This window comes from Stenella coeruleoalba, assembly GCF_951394435.1.
Source record: "Stenella coeruleoalba genome assembly, chromosome: 15".
NCBI classification, from domain to species: Eukaryota; Metazoa; Chordata; class Mammalia; order Artiodactyla; family Delphinidae; genus Stenella; species Stenella coeruleoalba.
This window is the reverse complement of record NC_137161.1, coordinates 83,975,283-83,996,316: the sequence shown is the minus strand read 5'-3', so window position 1 is coordinate 83,996,316 and position 21,034 is coordinate 83,975,283. Positions and strand designations below refer to the sequence as shown.

The 21,034-nt window shown below is 39.4% G+C and overlaps 1 protein-coding gene across 3 annotated transcripts in view; it reads right to left on the bottom strand.

Moving 5' to 3' along the window:
* The window catches only part of RNF216 (ring finger protein 216), a 171,920-nt gene extending 153,792 nt beyond the window's left edge, over positions 1–18,128 (bottom strand). Inside the window, exon 1 of one of the 3 annotated variants that reach the window (XM_079945731.1) lies at positions 17,865–18,128. The gene's annotated coding sequence lies outside the window, so the exon portion shown is untranslated. Of the gene's footprint in view, positions 1–17,553; positions 17,626–17,864 lie in introns of those variants that run through there. The other 2 variants (XM_079945729.1, XM_079945730.1) reach the window with 2 other exon arrangements.
* Between the last annotated feature and the right edge of the window lie 2,906 nt (positions 18,129–21,034).

The following is a 21,034-nucleotide window of genomic DNA, read 5'->3' as shown; positions in this document are numbered from 1 at the left end:
CAGAATATATAAAGAACTCACAGAGATCAATGGCAAAAAACCCAAAATAATCCAATTTTTAAAAATGGGCAAAGGACCTAAATAGACATTTTCCCAAATAAGATATTCAAATGGCCAACAGGTATGTTAAAAGGTGCTCAACAGCACTAAACATCAGGGAAATGCAAATCAAAATCACCTCTGCCTGTCAGAATGGGTATCATTCATTCAAAAACTCATTGTTATGAACGATAACAATGCTAGCAGGATATGGAAAAAGGGGAACCTTTGTACACTGTTGGTGGGATTATAAGTTGGAACAGCCACTAAGGAAAACAGTATGGAGGTTCCTCAAAAATTTTAAAATAGAACTACCGCATGATCCAGCAATTCCACTTCTGGGTATATATCTGAAGGAAACGAAATATCTCGATACTTTGAAGATATCTGCACTGCCATGTTCACTACAGCACTATTTATAATAGCCAAGACATGGAAGCAACCTAAGTGTCCACTGACAGATGAATGGGTAAAGAAAATGGAATACTATTCAACTACAAAAAAGAAGAAAACCCTGACATCTGAGACAACATCGATGGACTCTGAGAGCATTATACTAGGTGAAATAAGTCAGACAGAGAAAAACAAATTCTGTATGATCTCACTTACATGTGGAATCTAAAAACAAACAAGCAAACAAAAAAAAAACAAAACTATAAAAAAAGACTCACAGAAAAAGAGATCAGATTTGTGTTTACAAGAGGTGGGAGAATTGGATGAAGGTGGTCAAAAGGTAAAACTTCCAGGTATAAGATAAACAAGTATTGGGGATGTAATGTACAGCATGGGGACTAAGGTTAACACTGTTGTCTGGTGCATCTGAAAGTTGCTAAGAAGGTAAACCCTAAAAGTTCTCATCATAGGGAGAAAAAACTTTTTTCTTTTGGTATCTATATGGATGGATGTTAACTAAACTTATCGTGGTAATCATTTCAGTGTACGTAAGTCAAGTCATTATGCTGTACAACTTTAAAAAATTCAACTGTATCAGAAATTATATTACATAAACAGACTACTACAATTAAAAAAAAGATTATCAGAATGGATAAATGAAACCCAACTAAGTGTGTTTTACAAGATAAACAGTGTAAGTACAAGAAAACTGAAATATTTAAAGTAAAAGGATAGAAAGCAAACATCAAACGTTAACAACTCATCTAATAAGTCCTTAATTTCAGATACTGTAGTTCTTAATTATAAAATGTCCATCTGAGGAAATGCAGATGGCCAACAGGCACATGAAAAGATGTTCAACATCGCAAATCATCAGGGAAATACAAATCAAAACCACAAAGAGATATCAACACACATCTGTCAGAATGGCCATCATTAAAAAGAACACAAATAACAAATATTGGAGAGGATGGGGAGAAAAGGGAACCCTCGTACACTGTTGGTGGGAATATAAACTGGAGCAACCACTATGGAAAACAACATGGAGGTTTCTCAAAAAACTAAAAATAGAACTACCATATGACCTAGGAATTCCACTCTTGGGTATTTATCTGAAAAAAACAAAAACACTAATTCGAAAAGATACCTGCACCCCAATGTTCATCGCAGCATTATTTACAATTGCCAAGATATTGAAGCAACTTAAGTGTCCATCAAAAGATGAATGGATAAAAAAGATGTGGTATATTTATGCAGTGAAATACTACTCAGCCATAAAAAAAAAGAACAAAGTTTTGCCATTTGCAGCAACACGAATGGACTTGGAGGGCATTATGCTAAGTGAAATAAGACAGAGAAAGACAAATACTGTAAAGTATTACTTATATGTGGAATCTAAAAAATACATCAAACTATTGAATGTAACAAAAAAGTAGGAGACTCACACATATAGAGAACAAAGCAGTGGTTACCAGTGGAGAGAGGAAAGGGGGAAGGGGCAATAATATAGGGGTAGGGGGAAATAAAGGTACAAAATATTAGGTATAAAATAAGCTACAAGGATATACTGATTGTACAACACGGGGAATATAGTCAATATTTTATAATAACTATAAATAGAATATAACCGTTTAAAATTGTAAATCACTGTATTTGTACACCTATAATTTATATAATATTGTACAGCAACTATATGTCAATAAAAAGTCCATCTGATTTTTAAAAATAAATTCTAGTTCTCTGTTGAAATTCTCTTTTTAACTACTTTATCCCCCTGCTCTTTACAAAACCCATAAAAAACTGCATGAGTGCACTAGTATCTGACAAAATGGATATTACAAGTATTATTACAAACAAGTAGGGAGATTTCATCCAGATAAGGTCAACTCACAGAAGATATAACAACGTTAAGCCTGTATGAACTTAATAACACAGTTTCAAAATATATATGGCTTAAATTGACAGACCTTAAAGAAGTAAGACAAATCCACACCTACAGCTGGACAGAAGACTTGAACAGCACTATCAAACAGCTGACTTTACTGACATTTATAGATCACTCCACCTAACTACTGCAGAATACACATTCTTTTCAGAAGCACCAGGAACATTTACAGAACAGACTACATGCTGAGCCATAAAGCTAGCCTCAACAAATGTGCTGGGTTTGAAATCATACAGCATGTGTTGTATGACAACAGTCAGTAAAAGAAAAATTGGAAATTACTACGTATTAGAAATTAAGTAACCTAAACAACCCATGGGTTAAAAAAATTACATTGAAAATTAGAAACTATTTTGACTGAACTGAAAGGTAATGAAAACAAAACATATCAAAATTTGTGGGATAGAATTAAAGCAGTGCTGAGAGGATAATTTACAGGTCCAAATGCATACTTTAGAGAAGAAAAAACAACCCAAAAATCATTGATTTAAGCTTTGATCTCAAGAAGTTAGAAAAAGGGCAGTAAATTAAACCCAGAAAAAGTACACAGAAAAAACTTATAAGAGCAGAAACTGAAACAGATTATAAACATAAAACTGAGAAAAATCAAAGCAAAAAGGTTTCTCTAAAAAGATAAATAACATACAAAAAATCTAAAAAGATTAAATAAGATTGATAAACCTTTATTAAGAATGATTAAGAAAAAAAGGGAAAAAACACAAATTACCACCATCTGGAATGTTAAAGAAGACATCACTACAGATTCCACAATATAAAAAAATACGATGAATAACTTTATACCACTTAATTTGAAATTTTAACTGAAATAAACTCCTTGAGACACAATTTACCACAATTGAACAAAAAAATTAAATTTCAACAGATCTCTATCAAATAAAGAAACTGAGTAAGTAATTAATAACCTTCCCACAAAGTATACAGCAAGCCCAGTAAAGTTTCCTAAACATTTGAAGAAGAAATGTAACTAGTATTACAAAAACTCAGAGAACAGAAAAAGAGCAAACATTATTTCTGAAATCATTTTACGAGGCTAGCACAATTTTGATACTGAACGGTGATGAGAACATTACTAGAAAGACTAGAATCTCTCATGAACACAAATGAAAAATCCTAACCAAAGCAATGCAACATTCATTACTAGAGTAAAAGAAAACTACATAGTCACTGCAGTTGAAAAAAAAAAGTGTTCAAAATTAACACCTATTCATGACTAAAATCTCTCAGCAAATTGGTACTGGAAGTGAATTTCCTTCATCTAATTAAAGCCGTTTCAAAAACACTAGAGCAATCCTCACACCGAAGAGTGAAACACTGAAAAGCTTTCTCTCTGAAACTGAGTTTTTACCATTTTTTGGTCAACACTGTATTGGAGGTTGTAGCAAGCAGAGTCAGGCAATAAAAAATAAAATATCAGGTTGAAAGGAAGAAATAAAAGTGGCATTATTTGCAGATAAGATTGTGGTACTGATGCAAAGATAGAAAAATAGAACAGAGGGCTCAGAAACACAGCCACATACACCTGGTCACCCACATAAAAACAAAGGTGTTAGTGAAATGCAGTGGGAAGAATGGCCTTTTCAATAAACATTGCTGGGCCAAGTGGATATCTATATGGGAAGAAAATGAGCCTTGATACATTCCTTATACCACCCATCAACATCAATTCCAGATAGATTACATGAAAGAGAAAACAAAGATACTAGAATATTACAAGAGAACAAAATTATGTATATCTGTATGTGTAACTGTACACAGAGATACCACTGGAATAAGTGAATGAATGAAAAACAAAATCTCTAGATACAAGGCCAACATACAAAAAATGAACTAGTATGAAACAATTAGACAAAAAGACATTTTAAAAGAGTAGCATCAAAAACAATCAAATAACACGGATGAACACATGAAAAATGTGTAAGACCTCTACACAGAAAACTGTAAAACATCACTGAGAGAAATTAAAGAGTAGATAAATGGAGAGACATACCACATTTGTGGGTTGGAAGACTCAAGTTTGTAAAGATGTCAATTCTCCCCAAATTGGTCTACAAGTTTAAGACAGCCTTAGATTTAAAAAATGGATATGTACTAGATGATTCTAAAACTTACAGGAAAATGTAAAGAACCAAGAATAAGTAAAGCATTCATAAACAAAAACAAAACATGGAGAATTTATACTACTGGATATTTAGTCTTATTATTATAAAGCTACAATAATTAAGACAATGTGGTATTGGCAGAAGAAGAGAAAAATAGACCAATGGAACAGAGTCCACAAACAGATTCATTCACATATGGACGACTGATTTATGACAAAAGCAGCACTGCAGAGCAGTGGATAAACATGATTTTTAAAACTATGTGACACTGTACTGGAAAACTATATTTTGGGAGCATAGGAAAGATCAAAGAACTAGACCTCTTCTTCATGCCTTAGATGAAAACAATTTCAGGTGAACTTTTGATTTAAATGGTAAGGTAAAATAATAAAGTTTCTGGAAGATAACATAAGAAAATACCTGCACAAATCGGAGCTGGAAAATATATCTTAAACAGGAAATAAAAAGGGCTGTCCACCAAAGAAAAGACTGAAATATTGTACATTAAGATAAAATACTTCTGTTCACCAAAGAAATTATTAAGAGTGAAAAGGCAAGCCACTGGGAAAAGAAATTTGCAATACATATAACAAAGGTTCCTATCCAGAAAATATAAAGAACTCCTACATGTTAACTGAAAATAGAAAAAAAAAAAAAAAAAAAAAAAAGAAAAGAAGAATCAGACAACTTGAAAAATGGGGGCTTCCCTGGTGATGCAGTGGTTAGGAATCTGCCTGCCAGTGCAGGGTTCAAGACACGGGTTCAAGCCCTGGTCCGGGAGGATGCCACATGCCACGGAGCAACTAGTCTCATTCACCACAACTAATGAGCCTGCACTCTAGAGCCTGTGAGCCACAACTATTGAAGCCCGTGCGCCTAGAGCCCGTGCTCCGCAACAAGAGAAGCCACCGCAATGAGAAGCCTGCGCACAATGAAGAGTAGCTCCCACTCGCTGCAACTAGAGAAAGCCCGAGCGCAGCAGTGAAGACCCAAAGCAGCCAAATATAAATAAACAAATAAATAAATTCTGGGAAGATGGCAGTAATGGTGGCACCATAGCTTTTAAACCTCCCCAAATTTTCAAATAAAAACAGAAAAAAATTCCCTGGTTACAAAAATTCCAGTTTACACAAAAACAAGACAAAACAAAGGAGTCTCCACAGACTCCAAACTGCAAGCACATGAGGACAAACCACCAAGAGCCACACAATTTCTGAAGCATCATTGGTGCCTCAGAAAGCACAGGGTACCATTCAAACCTGAGAACAGTATCAATATATAACCCCAAATAAGCGACAGGAATTCACTGGAAAGCACACAGGCCAATCTGAAAAAGGAGCTAATACTACGAAGCGGTTTTGCTCAATTCAATTGTGTGTAAGTGCAAGGAGGCCCTGACCCTGTAAGATCTGAAAAAGATATAGCAGTCTAGGATCCATGAAGTTTTGAAACTCATCAACCAGGGCTTCCTGACAGGACACAGCCCTATGAGAAGAAAATGCTGGGAACAGTTAAACTGAGTAAGATAGAGACAAAGGAAAGAGAAGTTAGGTCCAGATAAAAATAGAGAACAGAATCAAGAAGTCTCAAAAAGCAAGCTGCCATATTTTGAACATTGTATGAAGAGGAGCTCTGTGAAGTTAGAAAAAGTTATCCTAAACTACATCTCCTTCTAAAAGTCCAAGAAAGCATCCATTAACAGAGGAATGGATAAAGAAGACGTGATACATACATACAAGGGACTATTACTCAGCCATAAAAAAGAACAAAATAATGCCATTTGCAGCAACATGGATGGACCCAGAGACTGTCCTACTGTCAGACAGAGAAAGACAAATACCATATGATATTGCTTATATGTGGAATCTAAAAAAGGGTACAAATGAACTTATCTACAAAGCAGAAACAGAGCTGCAGATGTAGAAAACAGACCTATGGTTACCAGGGTGCAAGGGGGGTGAGGAGGGATAAATTGGAAGACAGGGATTGACATATACACACTACTACATATAAAATAGGTAACTAATGAAGACCTACTGTATAGCACAGGGAACTCTACTCAATACTCTATAATGGCCTATACGGGAAAAGAGTCTAAAAGAGTGGATATATGTATATGTATAACTGAATCACTATGCTGTACACCTGAAACTAACACAACATTGTAAATCAACTATACTCCAATAAAATTTTTTTTAAAAATCCAAAAAGCTAATTTCACTAAAAATTAACAAAGAAAAGAACTGATGTCAAATCTCATATAAAGGTGTAAGAAAAACAAGAAGCAAAACATCCCTATAAACAATAACATGCCAGAAAGATGTAACAACCTAAGGGTCACTAAGAAAATAATATAAGACATAAAATAACAACATAAATCAGAACTAGAAAAACTCAGAAATGAAGTGACATATCTCAGGAAAGAAACAGAAATTAAATAAAGTGTTTTAGGAATGCAAAGTAAATTAGAAGAAACACAAGTGTTAATAAACACAACACATACTGCTTTAGGAGAACTGAAAGGTGAAAGGAAAATTTTAAATAGAAAAAAGGAGATAAAGGAGCTCTTGAATAAACTGAAAGGGAAGAAAACACAAAAAACTGTAACTGAAAAAAAAAAACTTTCCTAAAGTAAAAATATTAAAGCAACATTTCAAAAGAGCACAGTACATACCTAAGGAAAGCAACCCAGAATGACAACCATCAAGACACATTCTAGTAAAATTACTGGACTTTAAAGAAAGAAAAAAATCCTTTAGCATCTGGGCTTGAGAATTATAACAGAAAAAATTAAGATTATTAACAGATTTTTACAGTGATGCTTTAAGACACTCGTAAACAGATTAAGATACTTTAGAAAAAAACGTGAGCCATAAATTTTATATCCAGCAAAACTAATTTTAAGAAAAAAGTGCACAAACTTAACAATGTACAAGAACTTCCTACAAGATTTTCCTGAGGAAACAACAGAAAAGCAAGCTTCAGGCAACCAAAATGACTAGAGAGACACTGACACAAAGACTAGTGGTAAACATGAAATACATAATTACTTACAGTACTAAGATTAAATTATAACTAAGATTGAATGATACAGTACAATTATAAAAATTATGGGGAAGGGAAGCATATGAAAGATTTTAAAGTTGTTTACAGTAATCATGCTAGTGGTGACATTCTGAGACTTTCATTTTGACACTTTTGGCTGTGTTAAAACAAAGTTGCATATTCCAATTCTATCAATCCCTGTGTCCTTGAGAATCAAGATTCTTAGTGTGGTAAAAAGGAATTATAATATAGAAGCAATAAAGTAAGTTAAGTAAAACCACTGTAGTCCTAAATTTCAATTATAAATATTAGTATAAACTCGTAAAATATTTTACTTCCATCCAAAAAAAAAGAAGTTTTCAAACAAGACCTGCTTGTAGCAATGAACATCCATGGTGCCCAGATTATTTGAAATACTATTTCTCATCTAAAGAGATGAAGGCTTTTGGGACAAATTACTAATTCCAAGTCTGGGGCAGGAATCATACAAAATGAACATGGAACATCTTGTCATATCCCATATCAAGGAAGCTATCAAAGACTACTTATCAAAGTCTGAATCCTGTCAGAATAAATTCCTGAAGAGGCTTCCACTGGCCAAAGATGGAACATTTTGAACTTCAGTAAAGATAATAATTGTTATGGTACAAACATCTTAGAAAAATGTATAAATGAAAGTGTTCATAATTTTTTTAAAGTCATTTTCAGAAGATGATAGTCAACCAATACATTATCTTTAAACCTAGTAAAACAAAGGCAAAGAATCAGGCATTTTCTTGCCTTTTCTATATAAACTATATCACTGGATAACCAAACAGTAGATGAGGAAATCATTTCTTTATAAAATTACTGTAGTATTAATTTAAAAATTCAATGAAAATATCACCATTTTGCAATCCTCAGTAATTTACTGGGCCTTGGAATTCCCTGGCGTTCCAGTGGTTAGGAGTTGGCACTTTCATTCTGGTGGCCCAGGTTCAATCCCTGGTCAGGGAACTAAGATCCCACAAGTGGGAAAAAAAAAAATAAAAAATTACTGGACCTAGACATTGAATATCATTGACTCTAACATCATAGAGACAATAAGACATAACTGCCTTCTGAGGAAAGAACACTATCTACTGTCTTGACAGAAACAATCAGATCTGTACACAGCCTAATTTTTAGAATAGAAGCTATCTGAAAAACAAAATTTTTGAATTACACCATTAAGTATGCCATCTAGATCAGGTATTCTCAATGGGGGCAATTTTGCAAGGGGGTAAAAATATCTTATATATTACAATGGTTTGTCATCCTCCCAAATTCAATCCCACCCAACAAAATCTTACTCCTTAGTATTTAATGGGGGAGAATCAGGAAAAAATGTCTAAAATGGCTCTACAGGGAGGAATGATTTTTTTTTTTTAAGCCTGACAAACACCTATCTAGGTGCTGGGAAACTAACAGGTCAAATGATTCAGGTTCAACAACAGATAAATTATAAGGAAAAATGAAAGGAATGGAAGAGAAACCCTAGATTTAAAAGATATAGGGATGCACTCAGGTGAAAAAACCATAAAGAAATACAAGAAAATGATCAGACTAATGGTTAATTTCAGGGGGAAGGAATGAATTATGCTCAGGACAGCATGCATAGAGGAGGCTTGGGGATGATCTACTTCTTGCCCTAAGTAGTACATACAAACACCTTATAATAATTCATTAAGCCATACATGTTTTATATATTGTTTTATTTGTAAAGGGCAAAAAACTCCCATGAGATATTGCATACCCATAAGGATTGCTAGAAGCCTGAAAATTGAAGACCAAGTGTTGCTGAGGATTTGGAGCAATGGGGACTTTCATGTACTATTGGTAGGAGAGAAAACTGGTACCACAACTGTGCAAAAAAGAATCCTTGAGGGCTTCCCTGGTGGCACAGTGGTTGGGAGTCCGCCTGCCAATGTGGGGGGCGCGGGTTTGTGCCCCGGTCCGGGAGGGTCCCGCGTGCCGCGGAGCGGATGGGCCCGTGAGCCGTGGCCGCTGGGCCTGTGCGTCCAGAGCCTGTGCTCTGTGACGGGGGAGGCCGCGGCAGTGGGAGGCCCACATACCACACACACACAGAAAAAAGAATCCTTGATACTTTATCAATTATAGTGGAAAATATAAATCCTGGAAGACTCAACAATCCACTGTAAAATCTGTACTACAGAAATGTACACTTATACGCACCAAGTCTATGCACAAGAATGTTCACAGCAGCACTATTCCTAACAGCCAAACACTGAAAAGGACTCATATCAATGATGGAATGGACAAATACACTGAGGTATGCTCATACAATTGAAACATACACAGCATCAAGAATCAAGCCATTGTAGTCACACACAAAATGAATGGATCTTAAAACATAATGGTTGAGTGAAGGAATTCAGACATAAAAGAAAATATACTGAATGCCTCCATTTAGATAAAGTTTAGGCATAGGCCTAAACTTAGCTGTTTGGGGTGAAATTTCTTTGTGTGTGTGTTGTATTTAACAATGGAAAACTTAGAGGGAAAAAAGTCACCATAAGGGAAAAAAGTCACCCTAAGGGAAAAAGAGAGTGGTTGCCTCTGTGAAACAGTATTTGGGGGTCAAGAGAATTATTGCTTTTATTTCTTTCTGTAGTTTGATTTTTGAACCATTTTCTTGCTTTACTCTGACGGACATCACAAGAATGAAAATCAGTAAGTAAGAACCAATGGGGGACAATTATAACTGCTACAGTGGCTTTTTAGTTCCAAGATCCTATCTGTAACCTACCCACTCAAGGTTTTTCTTCCTCTCTAAGAAAATCTCAATTTTCTTTGCCTTCCTGGGAGAAATCATGTACTTCAGAGGAGGTGGGCCCCAGACCCTGGCTTATTATATGATGTCTATAGATAGTCAAATAATGTCATCATTTTCCCAACTTAAGATACTATAAAATTTTATATCAAGACTATGTTTAAGTATTACAACAGAACTTTCTGGTATCTATAACTGAACATAGGTATCTCAATGTTTAAAAATTATAAACCCAAGCATAAGTTTAAGTATCTCACTTGAAATAACAATAATGATGTTATTGATTTTGTAAATAGCATGGTATAATGGAAAGAGCTCTGGTATCAAATTTCAACTGCACCTATTCAAGTACTTTTCTTTCAAATACAATTTTTTAAAAAAATATTTATTTATTTAATTGGCTGTGCCGGGTCTTAGTTGCGGCACGCAGGATCTAGTTCCCTGACCAGGGATCGAACCTGGGCCCCCTGCCATGGGAGCACGGAGACTTAGCCACTGGACCACCAGGGAAGTCCCATTAAATACAATTTTTAAAAAGCATTTTGGGACTTCCCTGGTGGTGCAGTGAACCCACCTGCCAGTGCAGGGGACACGGGTTCAAGCCCTGGTCCGGGAAGATCCCACATGCCGTGGAGCAACCAAGCCCGTGCACCACAACTACTGAGCCTGTGCTCTAGAGGCCGCGAGCCACAACTACTGAGCCCACGTGCCCCAACTACTGAAGCCTGGGCGCCTAGAGCCTGTGCTCTGCAACAAGAGAAGCCCCTTCTCGCCGCAACTAGAGAAAGCCCACGCGTAGCAACGAAGACCCAATGAATGCAACCAAAATTTAATTAATTAAATTTAAAAATGCATTTTGAACACTTAATTCCAATAACCCAGCTTATTTCTTCTTTTACCATAACTAGGTTCCTTCAATTTTACACTGGAAATCAAAGGAAAATGTGATTTATTTTATACCTAATTTAGTTAGACTGTCAAGCTTGTAGTTAAGCAGATTACTAGTGATGCTTTAAAAGCAAGATTCCTCATGAATGGCAAGTACAGTGGCCCCAAGCTGCAGTGAGAAAAGAAGTCTGATGATGAAATTTCTACTCCTGACTAGCTTCTCTGTAAAGGTCATTTAACTCCCTGACATTCAGTCCTCTCATCTGGGCTCAGAGCAGATGGCCTAAGTATGAACCATGGTTTCAACAATTAGTGAATCAGTGACTATGCATAAACTGCTTAATCTCTTGGGCCTAATTCCTTTATTTGTAAAATGACAATACAGTTGTTTTAAAATTAATTGAGTTAAACATATATAAAGTGTTTAGCATAATGACTAGCAAATAGCAAGTGTCACATTATGACATTATTACCTGTGAAATGGAAACAGCAGATGCACAGTGTTTACTACTACTACTACTATGTTGATAATACAGCCAAACGGGGGGAGAGGGGTGGAGATAGAACTTTATTCTCCTCTTCCAAGCTACTTTTCACTAGTATTACAACTATTCACAGTAAAACTTTTACTTCCTTCTATAAGAAACTTCGTTTTCCCTTTGGAAGTAGCAAGAAGCTATGTATGTCTTTTCGCTTATTGATCAGACACCAAAGTGGAGTTCAGAAATAGGAAATGCCACCCAAAAAAGAATATTTCAGTTGTCACCTCTTGCTTTTAATTATACAAATAATCATTTACACATTTATGATTATACTCTATAGTCAAATATACCAATTAATGCCTCCAAATTAGAACTTAAAATTAGGATATATTTCATCACTTCATTACTTGGTGGAGAATCTTATGTAGTAATATTGTAAGAATTTAAGAAAATTGGATGACAATTCTTCTATCTTCTCTTCCACCGCCCACAACTGTCCTAATGATCTTTTTTTTTATCCCCTTCACTTCGTTGTATGAATGAATCAACACATGATGAGAAGTTCGCATTTTGTTTTCTCCATATGCCCTTGACTACGTCTTATTCATAGCTGTACTTCCAGAGTCTCACAGTTGCTGAATGAATGAGTGGCCCCAAAACATACTCTTCTGCCAGAGACTGGAGCTCTTCATCATAGCCATATACAATCAGAGTCAAGTAACATGGCTTACACGACAACAATCAGTTTATCATGATTTTCTTCAGTTATAAAGTATTATACCATTATAGAAAATTTGGAGAACAAAGGAAGTCGGGAAAAGATGGGAATCACCCATGGTTCTCTCACACAATTTTATGATTTCCAAAACTGCATCTTTGCTTCCTTGTGACCAGGGTCCTTGGGTCTGTCTCTAACAAATCATTTTCTTCTCAATTCTTCTATTCATGTCACTTCTCCACTTTTCCTTCCAGATGCTCCTAATATAATACTGTATGGTCCTGGGGTTTTGTGGTGTTCCTGTTTTCCAGAGTAATCTCCAAAAATATGCCCATCACTTCTGCAACACTGATTTTGGGGTAATAAAGGATGTTTCAAATTTAGTGGGTTAACTCTTTGAATGTTCTAGGGAAAGGTGGGCAAAGAAGAGCCAGGCACAGGCTGAGAGAAGCTGACATGCCCATGTCATATCAGCACCCACAAAACCTCTTCCTAGCATATTTTTTTAAGTGTCTATAAATGATTATTGCTTTTAACTCAAATACTAGTTTCTCATCTTAACATTTAGGTAGCCATTCTTTGTAATCCTGTACTAATATGTAATCAATATTAAATTAACACAGAAAAGTTAATAACGGTTATTTCTAAGTAATAGGTTTACATTTTTTGCTTCCTTATATTTTTATATACTAAATTGGTATCATTTACATTAACATTTAAAATTAAAATACATTACAAGAGTTTGGCAAATGTTTATTGCAGGCTCACCACCTGGTATAAAGAATTTGTGTTATGCATCATGGGGAACACAAAGAAAATCCAACATGGATCTTGCTTCAAAGAACTTCCATCAGTGAGAGAAAATATGCACACAATTAAGTATACTACAAAGTATAAACCCATTAGTGCAATACAGGGACTATTCCAGTTGAAAGAGGGCAGGCAGTCAGAGTAGGCTTAGTGGAGACAGCAATATTTAAGCTAAACTTAATGCTCTGCCAGTTCCAGGCTTAGTTTTAAGAGAACAGCACTTCCATCTAGGGCTCTTGAAACCCATAGTCACCATGTAAGAAGTCTGACTACCCTGATGGAGAGACCACATGGAAAGCCCTGACACTACATGAAGAGGGAAAGGGCAGCTGAACCCAGTCTTCCAGCAGTCTCAGACAAGGCGTATGAATAAAGAAGCCATTTTGGAAGTATATCCTCCAGTCCCAGCCACCTTGGCTGACAGCATGTGTGTGGGGGGGAAAAAGGCTCAGGTGAGTCCTTCCCAATTTCTTGACTCAAAAAACTGCCAACAAATAAAACCGTTATACTAAGTCACCAGGCTTGGAGGTGGTTTGCTAACAGGTAAGTGAAGCAGAGCTCTAAGTTTATTTTCTAATCAATGGGAAGCAATGCAGAGAGCTGTGCTTTAGGAAAATCAACCTAGCTGCAGTGTGTAATCTAGTGGCAGGAAACCCGGGAAGCAAGAGCCAGTGAAGTCTGAACTAAAGGTAACAGTAAGCAGAGGGAGGAAAAGATACAAGATACTGACCACAGAGGTTAGATTCAATGGGAGTTTTGTATGTAATTGGCCATGAAGGGCACGAGGAAACAAGGAGTCAAAGTTGACCTCGATGTTGAGATCAGGTGACTGGAGGATGGTGATAATATTAAGAAAGAACAAGGAAGCTGATGAGTTCAGAATAAGAAAATGCAATGCATATTAATTTCAATACATAAACAAAATGAAAAAACTACAGTAAAATAGCATCCATAATTACAGATAATATGCAAACAATTAGTCTGGAGTTTAAGCAGTTTAAAAGAGCTCTAAAAATCCTGTTATCAGTATCTTTCTACAATACAAAAGGTTTTAAACCAAAAATTATTCAAAAATTTCGGTGGGGAAGCTACAGAGTTCAATATATAACATTGAGATTTTTCATCAACTGTCAACTGAAAATTGGTTCAGAAACTGGGATGTGGAGGGCTTCCCTGGTGGCGCAGTGGTTGAGAGTCCGCCTGCCGATGCAGGGCACACGGGTTCGTGCCCCGGTCTGGGAAGATCCCACATGCCGCGGAGCGGCTGGGCCCGTGAGCCATGGCCGCTGAGCCTGCGCATCCAGAGCCTGTGCTCCGCAATGGGACAGTCCACAACAGTGAGAGGCCTGCATACCGCAAAAAAAAAAAAAAAAAAAAAAAAAAGAAACTGGGATGTAGAAACAACCTAAGTGCCCATCGACAGATAAATGGATAAAGGAGATGTGATGTGGCACATATATACAATGGAATATTACTTAGCCATAAAAAGAAACGAAACTGAGTTATTTGTAGTGAGGTGGATGGATCTAGAGTCTGTCATACAGAGTGAAGTAAGTCAAAAAGAGAAGAACAAATACCATATGCTAACACATATATATGGAATCTCAAAAAAAAAAAAAAGGTTCTGATGAACCTAGTGACAGGACAGGAATAAAGACACAGACATAGAGAATGGACTTGAGGACATGGGGAGGGGGAAGGGTAAGCTGGGACAAAGTGAGAGAGTGTCATGGACATATATACACTACCAAACATAAAACAGCTAGCTAGTGGGAAGCAGCTGCATCGCATGGGGAGATCAGCTCAGCACTTTGTGACCACCTAGGGGGTGGGACAGGGAGGGTGGGAGGGAGACGCAAGAGGGAGGAGATATGGGGATATATGTATACATATAGCTGATTCACTTTGTTATACAGCAGAAACTAATACAACATTGTAAAGCAATTACACTCTAATAAAGATGTTAAAAAAAAAAGAAAGAAAAGAAAAAGAAACTGGGATGGATAGGCAAGCATATACTCATCCACAAAGGGGAAGGGGAGAAATCAATGTTTTCAATTATATTATTACAGTTGAATCCTCTGTGAACTCGTGATATCCTGTCCCTTCTATCCCAATACTGTCTACAGGTTACACCCTATGATAAATTTTCATATAGCATTAAGTTTTTGTTTTTTAAAAAAACCCCACAGATCTCATCATGGTAGAACCAAAATCCTTACCATGGCCTGTGAAACACTGCCTCATATGGCCCTTGCTGACTAGCCCCACCTCATACCTCTTCCCCTATTCACCAACCTGCAGGCACCAAGGCTCAGGTCCTTGAACATTCCATGCTTCTGCCTTCCACTTCAGGCTCTTCTCTCTGGCTGGGTTACTCTTCTTCACTGCCTCTCTTTGACCAAATTAACTGTATTCATCCTTCAGTTCCTCATCTTAAATGTCACCTCCTCAGAGAAAAACCTTTCTGGACTAACCCCAGTGTTTGTTCACACACCTCTCACTCCTTCAAAATACTCACCACAATGATAATCTACAATTTAGGAAGCTATGATTAATATCTATCTCCTCTGCTAAAAAACGTTCATTCCTGGGCCTCCCTGGTGGCACAGCGGTTGGGAGTCCGCCTGCCGATGCAGGGAACGTGGGTTCGTGCCCCGGTCCAGGAGGATCCCACATGCTGCGGAGCGGCTGGGCCCGTGGGCCTGTGCTCCGCAATGGGAGAGGCCACAGCCTCAGGACATAGGACACAGCCTGGCAAAAGTAAATATTCCAGAAGAACTTCTTGAACAAACAAGTTCACAGGTATAGCAGGATAATTAGGAGCATGAACTCTGGAGCCAAACTGGATTCAAGTACCAGCTCTGACCCTTACAAGCTTTGCAACCAGGTAAGCTATTTTTCAGCATCTCCCTTTCTTCCTCTCTAAAATAAGAATAATGACAAAACCCACAGCACTGAGGCGTCAAAGAGTTAATATATGGAAAATCCTTAGAACGGTATCTGGCTAAAGACAGATGTCTGTAAAGATCTTAACTATAGCCTAGAATTTAGTGAACCCTCATTAAACAGGAGCTATCAGAATTAGTAAACACAGGCTCTCTCATCTATCCTGTTTCATAAACTTTCAGTCTCCCAGACTCACATCTCAACTTCCTTTATTAGACTTCTCCAAAGAGGCTGCAAGACTTCTCTTTTATTAGCTACTGCCTGTCTTCAGAAGAAAAATCTAAAGCCTCTATTTAAGTTTACGGGGAGGTCCAAAATCTGGCCCCAGGCTCTCCAAATATTTCCTTAAATTCAACCACTCCCTACCCCCAGCCGCAATAAATTACTTCTACAAAACACCAACGAAGCAAAGCCATTTCTTAAAGGTCTTCCAGTAGGCCAGCATACTAAAGTCTGCCCAGCCCTCTCTCAGCAGGGTAAGTCATCTTCTCTTTGCATCAAAAAGCCTAGGACAGGGATTTCCCTGGTGGCGCAGTGGTTAAGAATCCACCTGCCAATGCAGGGGACACGGGTTCGAGCCCTGGTCCGGGAAGATCCCACGTGCTGCGGAGCAACTAAGCCCGTGCACCACAACTACTGAGCCTGTGCTCTGGAGCCTGCGAGCCACAACTACTGAGCCCGCGCACCTGGAGCCCATGCTCCGCAACAAGAGAAGCCACCGCAATGAGAAGCCCGCGTACCGCAACAAAGAGTAGCCCCCCCCCCCGCCGCGACTAGAGAAAGCCCCTGCGCAGCCAAAACAAAACAAATAAATAAAAATAAAAAAGCCTGAGACAACCCTACCCAGACGCTTATCACGACACATCCGAGTTCTTTACAGAGCCCTCGGCTCGCTGATGTCGGAACCCTGCCCAGCGGACATCACCGGGACCTTGCAGGCACTCAGTGAGCTTGGTCACGGGACTGAAGCGGCCCGAAGTTTTCGACAATCGTCCCACACGGTATTCGGGCCACATCTCACGCGGGAAGATCGGCCTCGTTCGCCGCTCGGCGCTCCGGGCACATTTGTCGGGTTCGCGTTCCCCGCGCTGCCCAGGGTTCTGACACACTCGGGGAGGCCTCACGAGGGCTGGGCAGCAGTGGCCGCCTTTTCGGGAAGACGCCCCTCCAGAGCCGAGTCGGGAGGGTTTGGGACCGCGGCCCGTCAGCCCCCCGCCACCCCTCGCCCGGGCCAGGGCGTCGGAGATCAAAGTCACGGCATGTTGCCCCCCGCGCGCCCCCGGCCGCGTTCGGCTCCACGGCCACTGCCTCCCGTGAGGCGCCACCGAGGAAACTCGGTCTTTCGGATTTACCGGCCCGCGAAACTTCCCGAAGTGGCGGGAGCGGAGGAGGGTCCGCCGGCCGCCGGCGCCTCTATCGCTCCCTCTCGGCCGCTAGCCCCGCTGCTCCGGACGCTCGGCGCTAGGCGGCGCCCCGCGCGGCGCCGGGTTCGCTCGCGTCGGGGCCGCGGCTGAGCCCGGCCAGCGCCCCCCACCGCCCCTCACAAACGAGCCCCCGCCCCCACCCTCACCCCCGGGCTCAATGGAGGCGCCGGGCGGAGACGCCACTAGCCTCACAGAGCCTCCCGAATAGCTGGCGCGCCCCGCGGCCGACACTTACTCACCACTCAACTCGCCGGCTCTCGAGGCAGGCTCGGCGGCTTCTGTCGCCGCAGCTTCTAGTCCGCAGGAGCACCACGACAGCTTCGTGGCCGCAGCCGAGGCCGCCGCTGCGCTCCTTCCGGCCCTGCCGCGGCGTCACCTCGCGCCTGCGCACAGCGCCCCCTCCCGACTAATGACAGGAAGAACCATAGAGGCACGCCGGGTGATAGGGAGGAGGGGTCTGGGGAGTAACACCATAGAGAGGGACGCCTGTCCGCTCGTCCATCCCGGCTCACGGCCCGCTGAGTCTTGACTCCCCCACTAGGCGGGAGGACGAAAGGAACTGAGAGCCCCTCAACCTCGTGAGGAGGTCTCGCTGTCTCCCTGGAGTTTTAAACTCCAGGGCGTGAAGCGTGAAGCGGGCAGCCGTGGAAATCTCCTGGATATGTATTTATTTGCATCCGTTGCCGTTGGCAAGTCATTCATGCAACACATTTCGGAGGGCTTCCTGTATGCTAGGCACTGGTCTAGGAATTGGAGCCAAAACGGTATAGACTGTCCCTGTTCTCATGAAGCTTATGTTTTATTGGGAAGTCAATAACTCGTGAACTAATTAACTAACCAACTAAAATACTGGCCTAGATGGGAAGCGTTCTGGAAACACACACACACACACACACACACACACACACACACACACACGAAAAATAAAACAGAGAAAGGGATAGAGTGATGGGGATAATAGTGTGGTCTAAATGAAGTGAGGGAGTGAGCCGTGGTTACCACCCGGAGGAAGAGCACTTCAAGCAGATGGTATACAAAGGCCGAAAGCCCTGAGATGGGAATACGCCTGGCGTTTAGAAAAACAGCGTTATGCTGTGTGGCTGCATGACAGTGCGGTGAGTGAGACGGAGAGTGGTAGGGAATGGGCTTGGCTGGTCGGGAGCCAAATCGTAGGTCTTAAATTGAATTTGCATTTTATTCTAAGTGTGATGGGAAACTACTGGAGAACTGGGAACAGGGACGTGAGTTGATTTGTTTGTGTTTTCCGAGACCAGAATCAGGAAAGCCAGTTAGGAAGTTATTGCAGGATTCTAAATGGTAAGAGAGCGTGGCTTGGACCAGTACAGTCAGGGAGGAGGTGATGAGAAATGGTCAGAGTTGGGATTTCTTTTAAAGGTAAAACAGTGATTTGCAGATAGATAGGATGTGGGGTGAGAGAGGATGAAAGGAGTTGAGGATAACTACAAGATTTTTGGCTTGTGCAGCTGGGTGAATGGTGGTGCCATTCACAAATATGGGGAAAATCAAGAGGAATAGATTTTGGTTGGAGTGAGACGTGAACATGTTTTGCACATGTTACATGGCGAACTAGACCTTCAAGTAGACATATCAATATGCAATTAGATCCTTTGTTTCTTGATGACTGAGAAACAAAGGATTCTTGGTTAATCTGAAGACTTCATTTGGGAACCAAAAATCTTTTAACAAATAATCTCTCAGACCTTGAGCTACACATTTCCCCGAAAAGTATGCATTTTTCCCAGCATAATTTTGTTGGGAGTTATGTTATTGAGGAATGAACTAAGATGAATATGTGGAACTGTAATTTAATGGCATAGAAATCTGAAGACCTGCAGGAGATTTAAAAATTCCAACCCTTGTTATAACTTTTTAAAAGACTATGAACTTATCAAAACACATGAATCAAGTTTTTTTTTTAATTAATTAATTAATTTGGCTGCACTGGGTCTTAGTTGTGACATGCGAACTCTCACTTGCTGCATGCATGTGGGATCTAGTTCCCTGACCAGGGAATGAATCCAGGCCCCCTGCATTGGGAGCATGGAGTCTCAACCACCGCACCACCAGTGAAGTCTCTGAATCAAGGTTTTTTGGTTTTTTTTTTTAATTTATTTATTATTTTTGGCTGTGTTGGGTCTTCGTTTCTGTGCGAGGGCTTTCTCTAGTTGCGGCAAGCGGGGGCCACTCTTCATCGCGGTGCGTGGGCCTCTCACTATCGTGGCCTCTCTTGTTGCGGAGCACAGGCTCTAGACGCACAGGCTCAGTAGTTGTGGCTCACAGGCTTAGTTGCTCCGCGGCATGTGGGATCTTCCAAGACCAGGACTCGAACCCGTGTCCCCTGCATCGGCAGGCAGATTCTCAACCACTGTGCCACCAGGGAAGCCCTCTGAATCAAGTTTTAATATGCTGTATGATGGGTGGATGAGGCTATTATTTTTTGGAAACTTAAAAATATTTATTAATTCATTTATAATAACAATAATCAACGTGTCAGCATAAATCACGTCTTTAGCAGAAAATATCTATATTTTCCAAAACAAGAGAAAATATGTGAGAAGAGTGACATTGTTTTACATTAAGTTCTTTTTATATAAATTTACATCACAGTTTTTTTTAATTCAAACAGAAAGTCACAAAAATTATAATCATCCTCATCAGTTCACTCAGTCCCATGTAATTAATTTCTTTTCCATCTTGATCTTTTGTTAGCACTTTTATGAATCCATCAGTTTTCCATTAGAGTTCTGAAAATGCTTATTCATTCAGCTCAGCAGTATAGTCAGTTACCAGAAACCTGTACTTGTCAGTCTTTTCCATGAATTCCTTGAAGATGAAACCCTTTTATAGGAAATTTTGCAAAAGCATCAGAGTACACCCAGAACTGTCTGTAAATGACAAAAGACTTAAAAATGACCACAGTTAAAGATTTGATGAAAGTTCATAATAATGCAATTGACAGGAAATTTAGTTATTTCTGAGATATACATTTTAAAGTAATAACTAGAATTATGACTTATAACATTATACCAGAACATATAAGATTTTTAGGAATTTCATGTAATGTCTGAAACATTTATATTAACATATTTCCATACAAATAACCCAAAGAAAGTTTAGTATTTTTTTTGAATTTTATTTACTTTATTTTTTTTATACAGCAGGTTCTTATTAGTCATAAGTTGTATACACATCAGTGTATACATGTCAATCTCAATCGCCCAATTCAGCACACCACCATCCCCACCCCCCCGCGGCTTTCCCTCCTTGGTGTCCATACGTTTGTTCTCTACATCTGTGTCTCAACTTCTGCCCTGCAAACTGGCTCATCTGCACAATTTTTCTAGGTTCCACATACATGCGTTAATATACGATATTTGTTTTTTTCTTT